Source organism: Macaca fascicularis, chromosome 7 (assembly GCF_037993035.2).
Source record: "Macaca fascicularis isolate 582-1 chromosome 7, T2T-MFA8v1.1".
NCBI lineage: Eukaryota > Metazoa > Chordata > Mammalia > Primates > Cercopithecidae > Macaca > Macaca fascicularis.
The window spans coordinates 167,616,215-167,638,086 of NC_088381.1; the positions used below are offsets into that span (position 1 = coordinate 167,616,215).

At 54.7% G+C, this 21,872-nt stretch overlaps 1 protein-coding gene across 2 annotated transcripts in view; it reads right to left on the minus strand.

Annotated features, from left to right (window-relative positions):
• Positions 1-21,872, minus strand: part of CCDC85C (coiled-coil domain containing 85C) — a 96,674-nt gene that overhangs the window by 26,869 nt on the left and 47,933 nt on the right. The window lies entirely within an intron of this gene.

Consider the following 21,872-nt stretch of genomic DNA (forward strand, 5'->3'; position numbering starts at 1 on the left):
CTCTCGGTGAGCCCACAATCGGAGGAGGGGTGGGCTGAAATCCGAGTCCGCAGCTGCCCCGTCAGCCTCAGCACCCTCACTGGGTGCCCCTGCTCCAGTCTGAGCAGTCAGCCCCCTCAGATACAACTGGGGTTTCACACCCACCTCCCAGGAAGGGTTAAAGACAGTGATCAGGCTGGCAGGCGGCATCAGGAGAAGGGACGCAGACAGGCCATCCCACAGGTCACCAGCAACGCCCTGCCTGCCCATAGCCAGCACCTCACCTCAGGGCCCACAGGCCACCGTCCCCCACATTGGGCCACCTGTAGGCACAGACAGGTGGCCACACGCCCATGGCCCCAGACCAAGGGGCTGCCCCTGACAAACCCGTCTGTTCAGGTTTCCCCCAAACCCCAGGCAGCTATGCAGAACAACATACACTGCAGACCGCCGGGCTTTGTTGGGTTTTTCTTTTAAATTTCAAAATAACAATACAACAGTCTTAAAACAGATTTTAGACCATCCAGTAATTCCAATGGAATCTATCCTAAAGAATTAATTCCAGGCTGGGTGTGGTGGCTCATGCCTGTAATCCCAGCACTTTGGGAGGCCGAGGCAGGTGGATCACCTGAGGTCAGGAGTTCAAGACCAGCTTGACCAACATGGTGAAACCCCCATCTCTAATAAAAATATAAAATTGGCTGGGCATGACAGCAGGCGCCTGTAATCCCAGCTACTCAGGAGGCTGAGGCAGGAGAATCACTTGAACCCGGGAGGCAGAGGTTGCAGTGAGCTGAGATCGCACAACTGCACTCCAGCCTGGGTGACAGAGCGAGACTCCATCTCAAAAAAAAATTAATTCTAATTATGAAGAAAGCAGACTGTTAGAGTGGCCAAAACTGGAAATAACTATTTGTCCAACAACAGCTGAGGGTTCTACCCTGTCATCATTACAATGATGTTTAGAAAGAGTTTGTCTCCTAAACAATATGGAAAAACACTTAAAATGCCAGTGGAAAGAACTGGACACAAAACAACATGCACAACGGCTGCGACGTTTAAAAATATCCACGCATTGACGTGAGTTCAGGAAGGAAGTCCACAGAAATCCTGACTGTGCGGCAGCTCAGTTGAGGGAACCAGTGGGTTTTTATTTATTCACATCGTTTACTGGTAATTTTCAAATAATCGACTTCTAATCTAGTTCTGAAATCCTTCTTTCAGAAAAAAAGAATGGCCAGGTGCGGTGGCTCATGCCTGTAATCCCAGCACTTTGGGAGGCCGAGGCGGGCAGATCACCTGAGGTCAGGAGTTCAAAACCAGCCTGGCCAACATGGTGAAACCCCGTCTCTACTAAAAATATAAAAATTATCTGAGAATGGTGGTAGGCACCTGTAATGTCAGCTACTCGGAGGTTGAAGCAGGAGAATTGCTTGAACCCAGGAAGCAGAGGTTGCAGTGAGCCGACTGCGCCACTGTACTCTAGATGGGCGACAGAGCGAGACTCTGTCTTTAAAACAAAAAAAAAAGAGAACAGATTAAACTCTTGCACCTCCACATTACATGCATGGCCACCCACTGAAGCACCTGACATTTTAAACCCAGCACCCTGACCCTCTCCCACACTCAGCTCCCTGGAAGAGCTCTCCAGGCTGCCAGGAGCCAGTGAGCCAGGCATCAGTCACCCTTGGGTCAGGAGTAGGCACTCTGCAGACAGGAAGAACAAGAGTGATCCGGGCACTCCCAGTGGGGGCTGGAGAGCAGAAGACCCCGGGAAGGGCCGGCTCCTGCGGAGGACTATCCTTCCCGGCAGCCTCAAAACTCGTGATCCCACTGCGTGCCAAGCCCCAGCCTCTTGGAGATGAGCATGTAATTAAATTAATCCCAGGGTTTACAGTAATGAGCGCTGGAGCCACAGGGGAGGGGACATCACTTCGCAGCTTGGCTGCCTGAGGGCAAAATGAGGGAGGTGACCCTGGGCTGGCCTGGCCAAGGGGTCCCCTTGGGTGCTCCCCTAACCCCTCTGGGGGCCATCGGACCGATTCTGGGGGATTTCCTATCCAGCTGCCAACCGGGGAGGAGGGTGTCTCTCTACAATGTTCTCGTGTCCAGGAGCCAGACCTGAGCCCTCCTCACCCCGCCCTCTTCCTGGATCCCTTGCTCCCATGAGGAGGAGGTGGGGGGAAGCTGTGCAGCACGGTAGGCGAGAGTCACACAGCCTGCAGGTCTGCCAAGCCCTCCCCACTGGCGCTGTGCTGGCTCCATCCCAGGCACCCTGCGCTGGGTCCTGCCACTAGGACCAGGGCTCACTGGCCTTCTGGAAAGCTGTGAGGCAGGGGCTGTGTGGTATTGCCCCTCCTGGCCTGGTTTTCACTCTGGCAAGATGATGTCACCTCCACCTCCCCTCCAGACGTTGCTGTGTCCAGACAGTAAGAACTGGGGGGCCAGAAGCCACGTCCCATCATCACCTCTGTGACCTTCCTTCCCTAGCTCAGCACTTGGCATAGTCAGCCCCCAGAAAAATGTCTGCAGCCCTAATAGGAACTCATCCCTGGAGGGACCTGTTCTCAGCTACCTCCCTGGCTCCGTCCCACCAGCTCCCACCAGCAGGAGTAGCTGTGATGAGCTCCTCAGGAGTGCTCAGCCATGCATGTGACACAGCACCCCGTACCCCAAGCTGGGGAACCCCAGACAAGGAGCTGCTGAGGCTACAGGGGGCACAGCATCCGGGGCTCTGGGCACACGCTTCTTGCATCTGACTCTGCGGTGCCTGACACTCCTGTCTCACGCACGCCTCCCCATGATCTTATATCTCAGGGTGGGTGCAGACTCAGAGAGGAGGAATCAACTTCACGTGGGTTATGTGGGAGGCAACCCCAGGAAGCCCAGGTAGAGGGGTAGAGAAGGGAGGCAGGGAAGGGAAGAAGCCAGTGGAAGGGGCATCCACCCTGCTGGTGAGCTCTAGGGCTCAGTCACCTCACCTGTCCAATGGCTCACCAGAAGTATTAATGTCCCAGCACTGCCCAAGAGGAGAGTGGAGAGGAAGGGCTCCCTGGCAGAGCTGCAGGTGCCAGCAGGCAATACAGCCATGGGCTCAGAAGCAGTTAGTGCCTAGGGATCGGGGCTGGGTGTCAACAGTGTCTGCGACCACTCAGGAGAAAATATGGTTTATCCTCTCTCCATAGAAGGTGGAGGCTGGGAGCAAGGGAGCTGCAGTGACACACAGGGACACATGGTGACACCTGGTGATACACAGAGCCCAACTCTCCAGCTGCTGCACACCCTCCCCAGGTCTGCCTCCCAGCCCCTCCCCCTGCGCAAGGCCCTACAGCATGGCTTCCCAGCCCTGGTCAATTTCTGCAAGGTCTGGGGCCAGGCAGGCTTGTGGCAGGTCATTAGCAGGAGACCTGGCCATTCCAAGCTGCAGGCCTCCATCAGGGCTCATGCCCAGCAACTCCATGGGCCCTGTGCAAGAGAGCTGATACCACTGTTCAGCGCAGCAGGTTGGCTGATTAAATCCCCTCTCCTTCCACTTCAAGAGGGGTCAGCTGCAGCCTCAGGGCTGGTGGCTCCATGGGGCGGAAGGGCCTCATGAAACCAACACATACCTCCCACAAAGTGCAGAAACAAGGTGCAAAGGTGCACCAAGTAACACAGGCAGGGCAGGGCCAGGGAGAACCGGGCTCCAGAATCTTAAGCCAGTGCTCTTGGTACCACCAGCCATGGGGAGCTCCAAGCACCAGGGACACAGAGATGCAGATTCTAGAAAAACCCATCCATAACCACATTCATCTACCAAACAGCAATCGTGTGCCTTATACATATTAGTCCTCAACATTCCTCAGGGTGAGGCAGGTGACCAGGCCCCCAGTGTACAGATGAAGAAACTGAGGGTCAAGGAGGCAAAGTGGCAGCCACAGACCCAGGGAGTGGTGGCCTGGAGGCTCCGGGAAGCAGCCGGCCTCCTCTTCCCAGGCAGTCCTCCCCCCACTCTGGCTCAGCACCACCCATCCTGGGCTGGAGGCAACAGAAGGGCCACACTGGCCACACATCCTGCAGTGCCCCGTCCTAGCCAGCAGGCACTAGCCCTTGGCCGCTGCTTTCATCACGAGGTAGCCACTGCCCGCATGTCAGGCCCAGCGGGTCCTGTAGCTGCATGTTCCTGGCTACCCTACACCTCCAATGCATGAGCACCTCCAGGTTTCCCCCAGCAAGGCCTGGGGCGCTCTGCTTGTATGGGTTCACCAAAGCGCCCTGTGAGCTGGGCCAGCAGCGCCTGGGGATGGCCCCATCTTCTCCAGGGACTTGGGAGATAGTGCAACTCCAGGCCTGCCTACTCCCTGGATCTCGGCATTCCAAAGGGTCACCAAAGGACTGAAATTCCTTTTTTTTTTTTTTTTTTTTTGAGACGGAGTCTCGCTCTGTCACCCAGGCTGGAGTGCGGTGGCGCAATCTCCACTCACTGCAAGCTCTGCCTCCCGGGTTCACGCCATTCTCCTGCCTCAGCCTCCCGTGTGGCTGGGACTACAGGCGCCCGCCACCGCGCCCGGTTAATTTTTGTATTTTTAGTAGAGACGGGGTTTCACCGCGTTAGTCAGGATGGTCTCGATCTCCTGACCTCGTGATCCGCCCATCTCGGCCTCCCAAAGTGCTGGGATTACAGGCGTGAGCCACCGCGCCCGGCCCAAAGGACTGAAATTCTTGTAGCGCAGAGAGAATCCTCTAATCTGAGACCCAAAAGGAGAGTTATCGATTTCATCACAGTCCAGGCTACCAGTGGGGTGCTGAGTTCCCCATAATAGGGGGAGAGAAAGCAGCGGCTGAACAGTCTTGGTTCGGGCAGGAGCCTCTGGAACAACGAAGGTTCCCGGTGTGGCACAGGAAGCTGCTTACCTACCCCAGTTCCAGAAGAGCCAACTCTGCTCCCCCAATCTCCGCAGGACCCTGCCAGGCAGAACCCCGTCTTACAAAGGAAAAAAAGGAATGCTCAGTGTAGATGAGTCTGCCCCAGGTCACAAAGCCAGCCACCCACAGGACCAGTGGAGGGTGGGGGTGGGGGTGGGGGTGGGGGCGGGGGCAGTACATTATTGGTCAAAGGCACATCTCTTCCTGTGAGGGACCCTTGGCCTCATGAAGGAGCTGCAAGAATAACCACGTCTACTGCAAAGCAAAGAGTGGAGTAAGGAGGCGCAGCCCAGGAGAGAGGGGCAGAGAAAAGGAGTGTGCTGACCAAGAGAAATCGGGGCCTCCTTCCTGAAGGAGGTGACACTCGAGCTGAGCACTGAAGAGCAAGCAGGACTCTGACAGACAGATTGTGAGGATGGGGAGACAAAAGGCACATAAGAGCTGAGGGCACACCCTGAACAAAGGCAGGGAGGTGGATCCACAACAGGTCCAGGTACACCTGTGCTGTGCCCCTTAGCATCAATGGCCATGCCAATCCCAGCTGACACCAGCTCCTGGAAGGCATCACAGCTCTCGGAGGGGCAGGCTGAATGTGAAACGGGCATTATTTATGGATGAAGGCAAGAGGACTGAGGAGGGCATTGGGTTCCTGTGAGGACAGCTTTTGGTGGTGGCTGCATAGAGCCAGGCAGGCCTCAGTGCCCACAGCCCACAAATGGGCATGCTGGGTGTTGCAGGTCGAGGCAGCTGGCTGCAAGCTCAGCAATGCCTTCCAGTGCCCTGGGCATGGGAAAGAGTTCTCCCATCCACTTGGGGCATAGAGAAGAGAAGCATCTTTTCCCATTCGCACACACACATTTTGCGGAGTGCTCACCATATGCCAGCACACACTGAGCACAGCCCATCACACCAGGCTGATGAGGGACATCCTGTCACTGCTACCACTGTGTTATTGACAAGGTGCCTGAGACACAGTGATGTCAGGCAAGGCCAAGGTCACCCAGTGGGAACCTTGCAGGGCTGGGATTTGAACCTGGGTCTGTCTACAGCCAAGGCTCTCTCCGTCTAACTCGCAGTTTCCACACCAACCCTGGGGTTCTGGCGCGGTGACCCTGGGCCTCTCATGACGTCATCACTATGGTTATCAGGAATGCTCATTCTAAGCTTTGCCTGGCAAGGAGGCACAGCAACTTTTACCTACTCCCCCAGCAAAGAGATCGAGGTTCCAAGGGGCTCCATAACCACCCAGTCACAGAACTCATAAAAACAGGGCTAAAATTTGAAGGGTGTGTGTGTGTGTGTGTGTGTGTGTGTGTGTGTGTGTGTGTGTGTGTTCTCACAACCAGGGCTCTTCCAGACAACCCACTGAGGCAGGGGATGGGGCTTGGGAAACAGCCTGACTCCCGTCCTCTCCCAGAGCAGAAATTCCCTTCGTGACGCAAGGCAACTTTCAGGGCCCAGGCTCCAGGGAGCATCACTCTGAACTGCATTATTCTTGACCCATCTCTCCTCCGGGACCTCGCCTCCAAGGGCACCAGATAAGCGCCCAACCCCAGATGTGAAAAGACTTGATGTTAGTGAGGTTTTCAGTCTGAGCCAAAGACCCCACAGCCTCTGAGCCTCGCCAGGTCACACGTGGCCTGCAGGCTGGCACCAGCTTCTCCTGAGATCCACCTCCATGCCCGGAGATGTGGAATCATGGGAACCTGAAGTCCCACCTAGCCGATGCATGCAAAAACGGAGCTGCCACGACCGGAGCTCCACACCCTCCACCTCACACTCCCACAGCCGGATTAGAAATCAAACATGCCAAGGACACACTTCCCAGTACCTACAGGGGAAGAAAAGTAGCTAGAGAAGAGGAAAACAAATGGCTGCCCTAATGAGAATGAAATCTCCTCGTGCTGGCCGGTCAGCCTTCCCCAATGAGCGCACGCCCGTCCTCTCAGTGCCATCTGTCCCCCTCTTGGGCCACTCTGCTCTGGGCTGGGGACTCCCACACATCGGCTGCCTGCCTCTCCCCAGCTTCAGGGGCCCCTGGGCACCCAGCATTTAATTCCAGGAAAAGCCATGAGGTTTCCCAAGTCACTGAAATCTGGAGGGAGCAGCTGAATGGAAAGCCCCGCTCCGGCTCAGTTCATCTAGAATGTGCCCTACTTTGGATCTGCCTGGGAACCACCAGTGTTCTCAAACCAAAACTCAAACTCATTTCTCCATCCGCTGCTTCGGAAGCCTGACAAGCCAAATGAAAACTGTGGAATTGCTTCACATATGGGGACAAGGGGAAAAGAACTCCTTCCCTGTGCCTTCAAGGCCTGCATACATTGGAAACTGACCTGTGTGTGTGCAGCAGATAGTGAAGGTGTCGGCACTGTTAATGCCCATCACACTCCCCCACCAACCCCAACTTCACTGCTAACGTTGGGAATCAGTGACAGATCCAGACTGTGTGCAGATGTCAGCTAGTCCTGCCTGGGAGCGACATCTCACCAGACGGCGGTCACATCACATTCAGCTTGCGGCTCCCAGCATCAGGCTGAAAGGTACACCCTCCTGGCTCCTTGGGGAGCTTTTAAAATCTGATCTCTTCCCCTGAGACTAACTGAATTGGACTCTCTAGGGGAGGGACGTGGGCATCAGTTTGCATTTTAAACGCCCTGCGGGTGATTCTAACACTCAGTTCTGTGGTCACTGTTCCAGTTGTCCAGCTCCCAGCCCCCATCTCCGACGGACCCTGCACCCTCCTGCCCCTGACTATTAATTAGTGGCTGAACTCTGAAGCAAATGCAACAAAAGCTAGAGGGATTATGATGCAACTAATCGCGCAGGACTGAAGTCTGCACGGGGGGAGAATAAACAACCCTTATCGAGCCCTAGAATGCAGATGCCACGCCCCCTGGTTGCATAAAGGGGAGACTTTTGCTGGTTTCAGGAGAAAGTGCATGGGCGTTGCTTTCATCACTAGATGTCATCCAAATCTCTACCAAGTGCCAGGCTCTGTGGGAAGAGCTGGGGGGCCAGGATGATGCCCTCCCCCCACAGCTCTGCCCCGAGACTGCTTTACAACAGAGTTGGTAAGAACAATGAGGAGACGTGGGAGAGGTGGGAGGTGCAGCAGGTGGAGGCGGCTCAGGAAACACAGAAATCCAGGCGTGGCTGGGTCATCACAGCCAGCACTGGGAAAGCGGCTCAGGGAAGGCACTTGATTTGCAGTGAGCGGTGAGCGGTGAGCGGCAGCGGTGGGAATCCGAGGCCCTGCAGCAAGAGAAGGAGGGGGCTCTGGGCGGTTCCATCTGGCAGCAGCAGCACATCTGGACTGCGTTTCACTGAGGCAATGAAAACAAGAATAAATCCTCACCAGCCAGGTGGCAGGATTCCTAGGGCCATGGGAGTTCAGAGAAGACAGCGCTATGTGCACCAGACTCTACAGAAAAGATAACACAGCCACGTGGAAGGGCAAGGTGAAGCCCAGAAGAGACCCACACGCCTGGTGTGTGGCCGGGTGCCCGCGGGGACAGAACAGAGTGCTTCATGAACGGGGACGCAGCAGCAACAAGCTGTCCGCCCAGAAAACAGTAAAACTCCATCTCAGCCTCATACCATACACAGAAAAAGTTCCAGGAAGGTCAGAGAGTTCTATGTGAAAAAACTATTGTGACCAGGCACAGTGGCTCACGCCTGTAATCCCAGCACTTTGGGAGGCCAATGTGGAAGGATCGCTGGAGCCCAGGAGCTAGAGACCAGCCTGAGCAACATAGCAAGACTCCATTGTGGTTTGTTTTTTTTTTTTTTTTGAGACGGAGTCTCGCTCTGTCGCCCAGGCTGGAGTGCAGTGGCACAATCTCGGCTCACTGCAAGCTCCGCCTCCCGGGTTCACGCCATTCTCCTGCCTCAGCCTCCCCAGCAGCTGGGACTACAGGCGCCCGCCACCTCACCCGGCTAATTTTGTGTATTTTTAGTAGAGACGGGGTTTCACCAAGTTAGCCAGGATGGTCTCGATCTCCTAACCTTGTGATCTGCCCACCTCAGCTTCCCAAAGTGCTGGGATTACAGGCGTGAGCCACCGCACCCGGCCGATTTTTTTTTTTTTTACTTTAAACTTTTTTTTCTGAGATCAGGCATGGTGATACATGCTTGTAAGCCCAACCCCTCAGGAGGCTGAGATGGGAAGATCACTTGAAGCTAGGAGTTCAAAGCTGCAGTGTGCTATGATCACACCTGTGAATAGCCACTGCACCTCAGCCTGGGCAACATAGCAAACTCCCATCTCTAAAAATAATTAAATAATACAAATAAAAAAACTTGGGCTCTTCTTATACTACAGGAAAAAAGTGAGACACCAAAGATCACATACTGTATGTTTCCATTTATACAAAATGTCCAGAATAGGTAGATTCATAGAGACAAAGTAGATGAGTAGTTTCCAAGGGCTGGTGCAGGCAAGGAGGGGACGGGGGTGACTGTCAATGGAAACAGGGTTCCTTTCTGGGATGACTAAAATGATCCGGAATTAGATGGTGGTGATGAGCGTGCATGTCTGCAACTATACTGAAAACCACTGGATTGGCTGGATGCAGTGGCTAACGCCTGTAATCCCAGCACTTTGAGAGGCTGAGGCGGGTGGATCACCTGAGGTCAGGAGTTCGAGACTAGCCTAGCCAACATGGCAAAACCCCGTCTCTACTGAAAATACAAAAATTAGCTGGGTGTTGTGGCAGGCACCTGTAGTTCCAGCTACTTGGGAGGCTGAAGCAGGAAAATTGCTTGACCTCAGTAGGTGGAGGCTGTAGTGAGCCGAGATCACGCCACTGTACTCCAGCCTAGGCAACAGAGTGAGACTCTGTCCCAAAGGAAAAAAAAAAAAAAAGAAAACCATGGGATTGCATACTTTCATATATATTTGTGTGTATATGTGTGTATATATATACACACACATACATATACACACACATATATACACATACATATACATATAGCATACTTTTAGTTTGTGAATTCTATCTCCATAAAGCTGTTATTTTAAAACAGAGAGAACATTTTAAGGAAATAAAAATAAAAACTTGAGCTTTCAGGTAGAAAACGATTTCTTAATCAAGGAACAGAAAGAACAAACCATGAAGGGAACGACCGTGAAACCCGACTATATGAGGATTACAAACGCTGCCAGAAAGCAGCTAGGTGAGCAGAGTTGGACGACAAGCTGCCACCCGGGAGGAGCCATGTGTAAGTCCCCTCCCAGACAAAGGATCATACGCAGAATCCCTAACATCATTAAGGAAATACATGAGAAGGGGCGGAGGTATAGGAAGAGGAGAGCCACAAAAGACGAAACCTGCGTAGCCAACAAGTACGTGAGGAGACGCCCAGTCGCAAGTGTCATTAGGGAAACAGCAATTCCGACAATGAGACGCCACTGGATTGGCGGAGAGTAAAAAGTGGTCATGCTGTGTGACAGTGCACACGTAAGAACGGGCCGCAGAGGGGATGCTGATGATCGGTGCCGTGGATCAGAGAACAGCCTGGCGCAGTTTCCTGCAGCCTGAAGATGCTCACACTCTTGACAAAGTCCAGCACAAGCGCCCAATGAGACAGGCGCAAGACCGGGTCTGCCAACACCAGCTGTACTAGTGAAAACTGTAAACCACCTAAATGTCCTCCCCAGGAGACCAAATTGTGGTTTAACCCAACAAAGAAATACTGTAGGGAGATAAAAGTGAGCAAACAAGAGCCAGGCAGAGGGGCACACTCCTGTAGTCCCAGCCACTCGGGAGGCCGAGGCGGGAGGCGTGCTGGAGTCCAGGAGTGTGAGTCCAGCCTGGGCAATCTAAAAAAGACCATCTCTAAAAAAATAAAAGCAAAAAACCCAAAACAAAACAAACAAACAGAAAAAAAGCAAACCAAAACAAAAAGATGAACCAAATAGTCACACATATCCATAGGAATACATCTCAAAAACACGATGAGGATGGGGGCAAGCCACTGAGGAACACACACGCGATACCATTTCTATAAAGTCTGAAAACCTGCAAAGCATCCTCACGTTGTTAGAGGCTTCCCAGGCAGGAGAAATTTTTAAAAACTGCACGAGAATGCTGAGCTCCGATTCCGGGCCACAGCTCTCTCTGGGAAAAGTGGGGGAGGGAGGAGGATGACACACAGGGTGCCTCCGCTCCACCTGCCAAGCTTGATTTCTTAAAAGGCTAAGATCTGAAGCTAAAATGCTTTATTGCTGACAATGTGATAAAGGCGGGCTGTGGAGTAATCGCTGTCTCATTATTCTCCAAGCTTATTGCTTTTTATCTATTTCTTAATAAGAAGCAAGTTAAAGGAAGAAAGTCTGGGCAGCAACACAGCCATTCTAGAAAAGATGCTGGAAACTCCTGATGTTGTACCCCTTCCTCCCTGGGTCCCCATTCCGGGACTGCATATGGAAACCCCACAAACATCCCCACAGTGACCTCCTTGGGTGCCACCCACTCCCAGTGGGAGTAGCCCCACGGCAGCAGTGGAGAGCCCTGGGGAGACGAAGGGTTCACAGGCATCCAGCCGGAAGGCAGCAAGTTGCCTGGCAGTAGGAAGCCCCCCACCAGCACACAGCGGACAAAGCAGGCCCCCTCTTTGCCCCAACCTGCTCTGTGACCTTGGACAAGCCCCTTCCCTTTCCCAGGCCCCGGAGAAATGAGGGCAGGAGGCCCAGATAACTCAGAGGACTCAGAAGGCAGGACAGGAACGTGACGGTGTCTCCTGCAAGACAGTGTCCCTGAAATTAGGCAGAGCGGTGTGGACCCGCCCGGTTAGAAGCGAGATAAGGCTCAGTTTGAGGACAGCAAATTGGGCTTCCCGCGTTTCACATAAAACTAACAGCAGGGTGATTGTTGACCGAAATGATCATCAACAAGCCCGGCTTAATAGTGCCATCTTCCCAGGGGTCCTGGGGAGGACACATTCTCCCAGCCGTGGAGAAGGACCAGCTCCTTTCATGCGCAGGGCATGTTGCAAGAGGAGATAATTGGTGCCTAGCAATGCAAACAACACAAGCTGTGTGCCCGTGAGGGCTGCTGCGATTTCTGTTCAGAAGAGGCAGTGGAGTGTGGGGGAAGAAACTGGGTCAGGAGTCCCAGCCCTGGCAGTGCCCTCCATGACACACCGGGCCTCAGTTTCCCCAAATGACAACACAAGGGCCTTGTTCTGGATAAAGTTCTCAGCCTGGGCTTGTGAACTGTAATCAGCAGAATGACAACCCCTCAAATATGCCCCCACCCTAATCCCCAGGATCTCTGAATGCTATCTGGCCTGGCAAAAGGAACTCTGCAGATGAGATCAAGGTCATGGAACTCGAAAAGAGGAGATTAGTCTGGATTATGCAGGCAGGCCCAGTCTAACTGCATGAATGTTTAAAAACAGAGAGCCTTTCCCCGCTGAGCTCAGAGGGAGAGGTGACCGTGGTGCGGTGGCCAGTGTAATACTGTTGGCTGTGAAGATGGGGAAGGGGAGAAGCTGGAGAGACAGGGAAGCGGGCTCTCCCCTCTGGCCGCTGGAAGGGAACGCAGCCCTGCTGACGCCTTGATTTTGGCACTCTGATCTCCAGAACTCTAAGAGAATAAATCTGTGTTGTTTAAGCCACCAGGGCTGTAGTCATGTGTGACAGCAGCCATAGGAAACCAACACAAGAACTGAAAGTCATGGCTGTGTGGCTTCAGGTTGCTTGCTTAGCCACTCTGAGCCTCGGTTTCACTTACAAATGAGATAAAAACCCAACCTTGGGAGGCTTCAGTGCAGACTAGGAGAAGACCAGCTCTGAAAGCCCTGGCGCAGGACCTGAACTTAGCAGATGCTTCACAAAAACTGCCCTGTTCCCCAACTGCTCACACCCTAACTGTCCGACCTTGATGGAAACAAAGGGCAAGCTGAGACCTGCACGCTGCCCTCTGAGCCGAGATACCAGCACCAGCTGACCGTGGGGACAGCAGTACCATAACAGGCCTGGGGTGCCCAGGCCACACTCCTCCTCCAAAGCACGACTGCTCACCTGGGCCCAGCTCGACCAAGCTGCTGGCACCAGCCTCCATCACCAATCCAGCAAAGGCTAGCACATTACTGCCAACATTACCCAGTGTGGGCATGCACACTGCAAGGTGATTCGAAGCCAATGTGGTATCATCCATCCAGCACGTGAGCTCTTCTCTATTCTAAAGCTGAAGTTTTGTAGAGCATAAAGTACTGGAACCACTAGCTGGATGTGACATAATGACAAACCAAGGTTAATTCCATATGCGGCAGAAGAGATGCCCTCCCAGCCCTAACAGAGTCCTGGGGTGGTGTAAGGGTCACAGTGTGCACGGAGCACTGGGGCTAGACAGACACTAGACACTGACCACCAAGTTCATACTACCGGTATGTGCATCCTCCCAGAGGCCACATGGGATTGGAGGCAGTGGGGGGAAAGTCAGATGAACAAGCAAGCAGGTGAACAGGTGAATGAGCGAGCAGGTAGGTGTGCAGGTGAGCAGGTGAATGAGTGCGCAAGTGAATATGCAGGTGAGCAGGTGAATGAGCAGGTGAACATGTTGGTAAGCATGCAGGTGAGTATGCAGATGAGCAGGTGAATGAGCAGGTGAATGAGCAGGTGAGTGAGCAGGTGGGTGTGCAGGTGGGTGAGCAGGTGAGTGTGCAGGTGAGTGTGCAGGTGGGTGTGCAGGTGGGTGTGCAGGTGAGTGTGCAGGTAGGTGTGCAGGTGGGTATGCAGGTGAATGAGCAGGTGAGTGAGCAGGTGGGTGTGCAGGTGGGTGAGCAGGTGGGTGTGCAGGTGGGTGAGCAGGTGAATGAGCAGGTGAGTGAGCAGGTGGGTGTGCAGGTGGGTGTGCAGGTGAGTGTGCAGGTGGGTGTGCAGGTGGGTGAGCAGGTGAGTGTACAGGTGGGTGAGCAGGTGAGTGTGCACATGGGTGTGCAGATGGGTGAGCAGGTGAGTGTGCAGGTGGATGAGCAGATGAGTGTGCAGGTGAGTGTGCAGATGGGTGAGCAGGTGGGTGAGCAGGTGAGTGTGCAGGTGGGTGTGCAGGTGGGTGTGCAGGTGGGTGTGCAGGTGGGTGAGCAAGTGAGTGTGCAGATGTGTGTGAAGGTGGGTGTGCAGGTGGGTGAGCAGGTGGGTGTGCAGATGACTGTGCAGATGTGTGTGAAGGTGGGTGTGCAGGTGAGTGTGCAGGTGGGTGAGCAGGTGGGTGTGCAGGTGGGTGAGCAGGTGGGTGTGCAGGTGAGTGTGCAGGTGGGTGGGCGGATGGGTGAGCAGGTGGGTGTGCAGGTGAGTGTGCAGGTGAGTGTGCAGGTGGGTGAGCAGACGGGTGTGCAGGTGAGTGAGCAGGTGGGTGAGCAGGTGAGTGTGCAGGTGGGTGAGCAGGTGGGTGTGCAGGTGGGTGGGCAGGTGAGTGAGCAGGTGGGTGTGCAGGTGGGTGTGCAGGTGGGTGGGCAGGTGAGTGAGCAGGTGGGTGAGCAGGTGAGTGAGCAGGTGGGTGTGCAGGTGGGTGGGCAGGTGAGTGTACAGGTGGGTGGGCAGGTGAGTGAGCAGGTGGGTGAGCAGGTGAGTGTGCAGGTGGGTGTGCAGGTGGGTGGGCAGGTGGGTGTGCAGGTGAGTGTACAGGTGGGTGGGCAGGTGAGTGAGCAGGTGGGTGAGCAGGTGAGTGTGCAGGTGGGTGTGCAGGTGGGTGGGCAGGTGAGTGTACAGGTGGGTGGGCAGGTGAGTGAGCAGGTGGGTGAGCAGGTGAGTGTGCAGGTGGGTGTGCAGGTGGGTGGGCAGGTGGGTGTGCAGGTGAGTGTACAGGTGGGTGGGCAGGTGAGTGAGCAGGTGGGTGAGCAGGTGAGTGTGCAGGTGAGTGTGCAGGTGGGTGTGCAGGTGAGTGGGCAGGTGAGTGTACAGGTGGGTGTGCAGGTGAGTGTACAGGTGGGTGGGCAGGTGAGTGAGCAGGTGGGTGAGCAGGTGTGTGCAGGTGAGTGTGCAGGTGGGTGTGCAGGTGGGTGGGCAGATGAGTGTGCAGGTGAGTGTGCAGATGGGTGTGCAGGTGAGTGTACAGGTGGGTGGGCAGATGGGTGAGCAGGTGAGTGTACAGATAGGTGAGCAGGTGGGTGTGCAGATGGGTGTGCAGGTGAGTGTGCAGATGGGTGTGCAGGTGGGTGAGCAGGTGGGTGTGCAGGTGAGTGTGCAGATGGGTGTGCAGATGGGTGTGCAGGTGGGTGAGCAGGTGAGTGTGCAGATGGGTGTACAGGTGGGTGTGCAGGTGGGTGGGCAGATGGGTGAGCAGGTGGGTGTGCAGGGGAATGTGCAGGTGGGTGTGCAGATGGGTGAGCAGGTGAGTGTGCAGGTGGGTGAGCAGGTGGGTGTGCAGGTGGGTGGGCAGATGGGTGAGCAGGTGAGTGTGCAGGTGGGTGTGCAGATGGGTGAGCAGGTGAGTGTGCAGGTGGGTGTGCAGATGGGTGAGCAGGCGAGTGTGCAGGTGGGTGGGCAGGTGGGTGAGCAGGTGGGTGTGCAGGTGGGTGGGCAGATGGGTGAGCAGGTGAGTGAACAAGAGAGTAAGCACGCAGCAGGCAGGTGAGTGCAGGCTGATACTGGAGTCCCCCAGTGAGGTTCAGCCTCCCACTCCCCAACAAGCCTCCTCCCTAGGTCAGAGCCTCTAGGGAACAGGGCTCAAGAGACAGCCCGAGCCAAATACTAGCAGACAGTGGGACCAGCAACAGCAGCCAGGTCCCAAAAGAAGAAAGGAAAGCAGAGGAAAAATAAATTCCAGGCCCCGGGCCTATGGAGCAGTGAGGACCTGAGGCTAAGAGGAGGCCAAGGAGGATGGCCTTGGTCCCAGACCACCTGGAGGTCTCATCTGAAAGCCTCAAGGGTGGGCACTAACCCTGAACCTGGGGGTCCAGGTGGGAGGCTCAGGAGGGAGTGGAGGAGGCAAAGCTCCTTCCACACCCGGCTAGCCTGTCCCCCAAAACGCCCCATGGTTGATCAGGCTGTGAGCCCCCTCTAGCTGCCCCTACACCACTGGGGAGGAGGTAGGCAGGACCTGGGCCACACTGCTAGGGGTGCTGCAATCCTGCCCTATGGCCCAAGCATTCTGCGGAGGCTCACACACCTGCCCTCCACAGGGGTCTGTGGGGGCCTTCATGAGACTGACCCCAGCAAGGCAGGACCAGTCCCTTGCAGGGAGGGGGAGGAGCAGCCCTGAGCTCCGCGGTGCTCCAGAGAGAGCCTGGGCAGAGTCATCAGGTCTGGGCTGGCTGCGTGTTGGGCAGAAGTGTCTCTGCCCAAGCCTCAGTGCCCCTTCAGTCCAGTGGGACCAGGTCAGGCTCTCCAGACCTCCTAAAGGGAAAGCCAGGCACCCTGACAGCCCCTTCTGGAGAGGGGCCCAGCCAACTGAAGGTGCTGGCCCCGATAGAGCTGTTGGTGTCTGAGGTGCGGGAGGCATTGCCAAGCCAACCTCCACCCAGGCCCTCCCCGTCCTGTCACCACTTCACGTGCTCAGCTGCCAATGACCCACAGGCCAGGCTGCCTTTCACCCAGGAAATGCAGCTGGAATCATTGCCCTTTGGACCCAAGGTTCTCCCCGCAAAGGGGCCACAAGCTTCCGGGGCTCAAGGGTCACCTGCGTACCTTGGGCAAGGCTTGGAAATCCCGGTGCTTCCTGCATGGCTCTTGGCACCATGACATCACTGGGTGACCCAAAATAGGACTGACGGACCAGGAGCTCATTGTCCTGCTAGCCAGGGACTTGGTTACCCCAGGCCACTGGGGATGGTCCTCAATGGGAGAAGGACCCTAGGCTTCCCCTGGCAGTGCTGGATAGAAGGGAGGAGAGGCCTGGGGTCAGCTGGGCCTCTCTGTAATCACAGAAACACTGGTCTCACATTACAGCTGTGTGACCTCGCGCCGGTGACTAACCGTCTCTGAGCCTCTCATGTTCTCCTCTGTAAATGGGAAGGATGAGGCCCCCTCACCGGGCCGCCAAGAGGATGCTGGAAGGATTCCAGAACCCCCAGGCCAGATCCCTGCAGCTCAGGACATGGGGAAAGGAATGCCACAGTCTTCTCGCAGGCCCTTCCAAAGTCTTCGCAAGCACAAACTCCAGGTTCAAATCCCACATGGGCCACTAATTCCCTGTGTGTTTGTTTGTTTGTTTGTTTGTTTTTGAGCTAGAGTCTTGCTTTGTCGCCCAGGCTGGAGTGTAATGGTGCAATCTCAGCTCACTGCAACCTCCGCCTCCTGGATTCAAGTGATTCTTCTGCCTCAGCCTCCCGAGTAACTGGGACTACAGGCGCGTGCCACCATGCTCGGCTACTTTTTGTATTTTTAGTAGAGACGGGGTTTCACCATATTGGCCAGGCTGGTCTCGAACTCCTGACCTCATGATTCGCCCGCCTCGGCCTCCCAAAGTGCTGGGATTACAGGCGTGAGCCACTGCGTCCGGCATGGCTCTTGAACACGTGGCAACCCTCAGCCTGGGCAGCGCCTATGTGAAGGGAGGCTGTTCAGTGACTATATGCCGAGCCCCCGAGGGCACAGATGCGAAGCCCTGCACAGAAGCCCAGGGCTGGGCAGAGCACCTGCGGCGGGGATAGGGCAAGGACCCGAGGCTGAGGGTAGGGTCCACCCACGGGAACAGCTCCCCTCGGCTGTGCTGGGGACGGTCCCCTCTCCCCACGACCTTGAGAGATGGGCTCAAACTTGGGGGACAGAGGATCCAGGGTCCTGCCTCTCCCATCCCAGGAAGCCACCAATTCTGCACTCTGGGAGAGTGTGGGTGGCGGGAGGGACAGGACTGTGTCTTACTCTCAGAGCTGCTGCAGACCCTCTCCCCACCACCCAGTGTGGTCAGCTCCACTTGCTCCATGAATCTGTCCACACTGCTTTCCTGCCTGAACTCTCCAGAGTCACCCACCCCAGCTTCAGTCCCCTGCCCCATGCCCTTAGCCCACACCCTCAGCTCCAGTAATTGAAGAGGACTGTGGCCATCCCAGCACACGAGCTCCCCCACAACACTGCACCTCTAACCAAGCCCAGGACTGTGGCCATCCCAGCACACGAGCCCCCCCCACGGCACTGCACCTCTAACCAGGTCCTTCGTTTGTAGGGAGATACACCTCTATCCAGCCTTGGCTGCTGCAGCAGGCAAGGCCTCCAACTGAGTATGCCCACCTGGCACAGCAGAAGAGCCTGGCACTGGAGTGTGCATGCCCCTCTGCAGGCTCCTGCAGGACTGTGTCTGGCACAGCGTGATCTGCAGCCCTAGCGCTGTGGCAGGCGGGCGGGGGGTTAGCGCATGCTGGCAGCCCACACATCACTGCACGTTGCCAGCTCTGAGCAGGTGACAGCAGGAACCATTAGCCTTATTGTCAAATGAGGACCCCGGTCAATGGGAAGCTACCACCCACAGGCCCAGGTCTGACCTGGTCCCTACCCAGGCTCAAGCTCCTCTTCTCGGGTTGCTCCAGCCTTTCTGCAGGATCAACACCTAACTAGGCTCTTAGAAAAGCAAATGGGCATGCCTGAGGTCCCACCTCGAAGCTCGTCGTCATAAAGGGGGCACAGGGCACCCACAGTGAGTGGAATAGAGTCCATGACTCCTGGTCTTACCACCTCCTTGTTGTGTGACTCTGAACAGGTTTATTTCCCTCTCTGGGCCCCAGAGCGCCTCTCTGTACAAGAAGGGAGTTGAGAGCTTCCAAGGACCCTTCTGGCAGCACAGGTGGGCACAGATGGACACAAGCCCATGGGGGCCTCAGGTCTGGTGCCTGCCCACAAGACTGTGTTTCTTTAAGAAAGGTATGAGCAAGAACAGATTTGAAGGTCAGGGAGAGCCAGTGCCAGGATGAGGTCAATGTTTGGTTACTAATGAGAACAAACAGGCTTCAGTCCTGCAGAGGATAGCCTTGCTGGAAGTGAGGCGGGCGGGATAGGGTGCTAGGGAGCCTCCCTCTGTGTAATCACGCCCACAGGTGAGAGGTGACAGCCCAGCTGCTGAGAACTGCCCCGTGGCCAACTCCTGGTTTCAGCAGGAGGATGGCACAGGCCCTCAGAGCCTCATGGGATGGAACAAGTGGGCCTTAAAGGTCAGCCTGTCCCCACCTGTCCTGCCAGCAGGACGACATTGGGTGTCCGCCAGCTTGTCCAAGCTACAGGTCAAGTCAGTGGCATAGCCGGGGTGACAGCAGGTGCCCTGGCCCCGCCCCACAGCTGCCCTATGAGCACACACATCTTGGCCTTCAAATCCCTCCTCCTGCCTGGCACACGGCCACGTTTTTCTCCCAGGCCAAGTGGCAATAATGATAATAACAGCCAGGGATTACAGCCCTGTTGGATGAAAAAAAATCCTTGAGTCCATGCTGATAAAAAGACATCCATACATAGGTCACTGAGGGAGAGGGGAAGAGGCCCTCCCAGGAGAAGGCCAAGTATTAAATGTGGAAGGAGGTGGAAGGATGGGAGAAGTTAGAAAATCAGCGTCGTCACCACCAGACAGCTAACCTGTGGATGCTGAGCCAAGTGTGTGTCTGTCTGTTGGAGACCAAGACATCTGCGTGTCTCCAAGAGCCTTCCGCAAACCAGTGATTACCTACAGAGATTTGTATGCTCAGCTTACAATGGGGGAAACTCCCAAACCAAGTGATCAAGGTCACACCCCAAGCCGCACACCTCAGGTGCCCCGATCAGCCCCTTGTGGGCTGTTCTTGCCCAAAACGCACAGCCTGAACCTAATGACACAGAAACATCAGTCAGCCGGATCGGCTGATCTACCAAAGAACCGGTCTGTACTGTCAATGCAGTTGGAAAAATGTCAATGTAAAGAAAGACTGAGACACAGTTCCAAATGAAGGAAAGCTAAAGAGAAAATGGACCACATATGATCCTGCATTAGAAAATAATCACTCAGGCGGAGTGCAGTGGCTCACGCCTGTAATCCCAGCACTGAGAGGCCAGGGAGCAAGGATCACTTGAGCCCAGGAGTTCAAGACTAGCCTGGGCAACATAGCTGCATTCCGCCCCCACAAAACATTTTTAAAATTAGCCAGGCATGGTGGTGCGTGCCTGTAGTCCCAGCTACTTGGGAGGCTAAGGCGGGAGGATCACTTGAGCCCTGGTGAGGTTGCAGTGAACACCACTGCACTCCAGCCTGAGCCACAGAATGAGACCCTGTCTCTTAAAAAAGAAACTTGCTCTAGAGCATCATACTGGGACAAGCATTAACAGTATCAATGTTAAATATTCTGATATTGATCATTTTTTGTCACTATGTTATACGAAAGTTCTTGTTCTTTTTATGCAACAGGATCTCACTGTTGCCCAGGCTGGAGTGCAGCAGTGTGATCATGGTTCACCTGAAACCCTGAACTCCCAGGCTCAGGCAATCCTCCCACCTCAGCCTCTCAAAGAGCTGGAACCACAGACCTATGTCACCACACCCGGCTAATTTTTTTTATTTTTACTTTTTTGTAGAGATGGGGTCTCACTATGTTGCCCAGACTGATCTCAGATTCCTAGGTTCAAGCAATCCACCCGCCTCAGCCTCCCAAAGTTCTCGGATTACAGGTGTGAGCCACGGGGCCCTGCCAATGTCTTTTCTTAAGAAATGTGTACCAAGGTATTTCGTGTGAAACAGGCGTGTTAACTCTAACTTCTCTAAAATAGTTCAGGGAAAAAAAAAAAAAAAAAAGTCCACAGAGCGAGAAGGATAAGCCATGAGGCCAAAACAGTTGGCAAATCGAAATGAATGCTATATCGGCACCTTTTGTACATTCTTGCCACTTTTCTGTAAGTTTGAATTTATTTCAAAGGAAAAGAAAAACCTTCACCTCCATTTATAGAACCACGTGGGAGGTGTTATGCTAAGCACTTTACCTCTGTTACCTTCTCAGATCCTCACGGTAACCTTCGGAGAAAAATGCAATTATTCCTATTGAAAAGTGGGGAAACTGAGGTTCACAGAGATGAAGAGACTCATCTAAGATCACAATGCAGAAAGTGCTATAGTGAGGATTGGAACCCAAAGCCCTTTCCCAAGGCCCAGGGTCTAACTCACCAGGGCACATGGTCTCAGAGATCGTCTACCAGGTACAGCCCAGGCTATTTTAGGCTGGAGGAAGAGTCAAGGGCTGGGTTAACAAGGCCAGCACCTGAGGGATGCTGGCCCCTCGCCCACTGCCTGGCTTACTCTGTGACGCTGAAAAGATGAGCTCACCCATCTCCCTGTCTGTGCTATTTCCCCATATAGAAACAAGGGTCATCTAGTGTCCATCTTTAAACACCTGCCAGCACCAAGACAGAGGCTGTGTCTGGCTCTTCACCAAGTCACTCCTGGACCCAGCAGAGGTGAAGCCAGGCTGGAAGGAGACAATGGTTCAGAGAAGGAATGCCCAGGGTACAGGTGACTCCCACGTGGCTCATACCTGTAATCCCAGCACTTTGGGAGGCCGAGGTGGGTGGACCACTTGAGGCCAGGAGTTCGAGGCCAGCCTGGCCAACATGGTGAAACCCCATCACAAGTAAAAATACACAAATTAGTCAGGTGTGGTGGTGTACGCCTGTAATCCCAGCTACTCAAGAGGCTGAGGCACAAGGATTGCCTGAACCCAGGAGGCGGAGGTTGCGGTGAGCCAAGGTTGCACCACTGCACTCCAACCTGGGCCACAGATTAAGACTCTGCCTCAAAGAAAAGAAAAAAGAAACAATCACTATTTTAGTCCACACCCTTCCAAACATGATATAAAATAGCCGAAAGGATGAAATATCGCAGAAGAAAGTGCGTGTGCAGCTTAATCTCAGGGGGAAAAAAGTATCAAGCAGGTCCACTTCAGCAGTCGATTTAAGTCGATTCTGGAACAACCTGGACAAACCTCCATGGTTTCTCAGGGTCTCCCTGAAACCACGAGGTTTCCAGTGCAGACCGACAGCAGAGAACTCAGCCACGTGAAAGCCACTGGCCTTCACCATCTGCCCAACAGCGGAAGAG